Here is a 3,210-nt window from a genome sequence, read left to right as displayed (position 1 = left end):
CTTGTACTTATTCATGGATTCGTACAAATCTGGAACCGACTCTCTTCAAATAAGTGAATGTCTTCATGCTATGAGGTCAATGTCTTCAAACTGATTTATCTTCAAAATCTTCTAAGAATGCATATGACCTCTTCCCCTTCCCTCGCATCTCTAATGTCTTCACACATACATGTCCGGGGGAGAATCCCTTAGTTCTCATAGTCTGCATTCATTTGCAGAGTTCTTACAACGTCATATTCACTCACCTGAAGCCAGTTCCTGTCTGACCAGCAAAAGGAAGCCATTCAATACCTTGAAGCCTTTCAATCTGAATACAATGGCAACAGAGAAATCACCTAGAAAGGGCGGTAGGCAGCGCCGTGGAAATATAGCTAAGGATTTACCTCCAGATCTGTTTGAGCTATACAAGTCAGATCCTAAGGAAAGCTACAACCAGCGCAATACCCGAATCCAATGGATTCGAAGATATTGGGCGGAAGAATGGTTCATGTATAGATTTATGACTGCTGAATATGCTGAAAAGAATGCCATCAAGGGCCCCTGGGGAGATATTCTATACAGAAATCTGCAGCCCAAGTCCAAGTCTGAAGCTATTGCTCAAGGCTTCTACCCATGCATGGTCCGAGGACCGAAGCTAGAGAATGCCGACCCATCATCAATGATAGGGTGTCGCAAAGACAATCTTTTCAAACGCAACTATCAGTTTGCTAAGGAGTCCGCTGTCAAAAACAAGGAGTTTGGCCTCAACTTCAACCCTGGCCCATCTGCTCCAAGGGCTGATGGCACACGCGATGCCAATCCAAATGTCATCAGCCCCTTCTACAACTTCGACGGCCTTCTCTCTCATATAGCTATACATGGGGCTATGGTGGAGCACTCTGCTGATGACGCAGACTCTGAAAAAGACAAGGGCAGCTGAAGCTGATGCCAGGAAGCACAAGCACAAGAACACCTTTGATGATGCACCTTCCAAGAAGAAATTGAAGACAAAGTCTTCAAAGAAAGAGCGTGCTGCAGCCAGTGAGCCCCTTATGGTTGAACCCATTTCTATTGCCCGTCCAGCCTCCACGAGCCAAGAACGTCACCTAGTGATCCACGAGCCTGCTTTCACAGAGGCTCTTGAGAATGAAGAAGTTCCAGCTATTGACCCCACCACAGCTGAAGACATTGGTCGTGAAGACAATGTAGAAGATGATGAAGTCCTTCCTCAACTTGAGCATCAAGTGGTATCATCGCATGTTCTTACGAACAGCGAACTCAGCAGCATTGGTCGTCCCTTGATGCCAATTGCTCAGGATGATTCATGGCCCGATCGCCCTCAACAAGACACCCACATTCATGAAGACACACCTAGAACTCCAACACCTCAAGTCACCACTCCGGTGCTTGACGATGATAGCTACATGGTACAGACCTCTCCGTCACCATAGGCATCACCTTCTTTTCACAGCCTTCGCAAAGGCCCCAGGCCACAAGTCACCATGTCGAGCATTCCAGAAGGGGAAGTGCAACAAAGCTCAGTAGCACGTCAAGTGTTTCCTGAAGCCACCCAAACTGTGAATGTCTCCGAGTCTGAAGCTGCTGCTAAAGACATTCCGGCTGCATTAGCCGATGAAGAAAATGAAGAAACAAGAGAAGAAGAAAGAGTTGCTACACCCCCTGCTACTAACTAAGTCATTCTCGAGGAGAATGAGTCTGTGCCCGACCCTCCTGTTATTGAACAGACGGAGGTTGAAACTACTGAGGCTGCCACAAACAATGATGTTGAACCCAATGACACTGTCATGGCTGAAGACAATGTGGCGCCTGAAGCCAATGTGGAACCTAAAGCTAATGTGGTGCCTGAAGCTCAAGTACAACCCGAGGCCACTGTTCCACATCCAAGGCCTCACACCATTGAACAAGCCCATAATCGTGGTGAACTTGTCACAGTTCGATGGCCCATCATGGTGTCTCTGACTGCTCCCGGACCTCAATATGACTATCATGTGGAGCAGAGGCCACAAGTTCAGAAGCCAAAGCCCAGGCTACCAAGACTTCTAGGTGCTGCCACATCCCAGGATCATTCAACGTGAACAGCTTCAGGGCACACAATACCTTGTTCGATAGCGCCAAGAATCCGTACTCGAAGCCAAATATCTCACTCGATCGATTCTGGAGCTAACAGCGACGCAGCTACTACTCCTGCATTCTATACAATCAGGGGCGAATCTTTCCACACATGCGCCTTGATTGTGAAGCCATTGCAGGGCTGCCCTGTCTTGAAGAAGCCCTTGACTGTTTCAGGGAAGTTGGTCTTCTGCCATTCGTTATGGACAAGGAGCACTGGAATGAAGAACTGCTGCTACAATTCTATGCCACTCTTCACATTCATGGCTACAACAGGGATCTAAAGACATGGGTCCTTGAGTGGATGTTAGGAGATGTACATCATGAAGCCAAATCTCAAGATATCATTGAGCTTACTTCCCGGCCCACTCCAGGCGAGTTCTATGAGCCTGGTTGTCAACGTCATCATGATGAACTGCAGAGCATCTTCCAGAGGCCTGAACCCAATATGAGTGAGATGCTCAGCATGATGAAGCCACTGCCCCAAGATGCTGACTACCCCAAAGAGTTCTTTGTCAAAGACCTTGAGTACTTGCCACGGACAGTCTATCATGTTATGAGGCATACTCTATGGCCAATCAAGGGATATACTGCTGAAGCCAAACTTGAAGGAGCCATGAAGACTTTGGTGTTTTACATCATCAATGGCATCAGATTCAACTCCTAGTATTTCTTCATCAGACAACTTGCTGCATCTGGGATTGATCTGTTTGGCCTGAAGTTTTATGCTCCATGGGTGATGCGCCTGATCAAGCTCCACTCTTGTGTTGACTATCAACCCTCAGCGCACAACCATCTTATCTTTCTACCTGAGGTTGATCTGTCCGTCGAAGCCATCTACCCAGAGCCTGCCAAGGAGCCTCTATATCTTCATAATGTTGATCATCAAAGCTTCACGCAACCAATAGAAGGAATTCATGTCCCCAATGCTGCAACTCCTACATATCCTCTGGCTGGCAATATACGTGTGCCTCATCGTACAAACACCGAAGCCACTGATAGTACAATTGCTCAAAGGCCTCGGAAGCGTTCTCGTGTACTCAATGACCGAGAGTTTCTTGTGGCCTTACATCAGAAGCAGGATATGCATCATGACTAGAT

This window comes from Triticum dicoccoides, chromosome 1A (genome assembly GCF_002162155.2).
Source record: "Triticum dicoccoides isolate Atlit2015 ecotype Zavitan chromosome 1A, WEW_v2.0, whole genome shotgun sequence".
Classification (NCBI taxonomy): Eukaryota; Viridiplantae; Streptophyta; class Magnoliopsida; order Poales; family Poaceae; genus Triticum; species Triticum dicoccoides.
Note: the sequence above shows the minus strand (reverse complement) of the source record.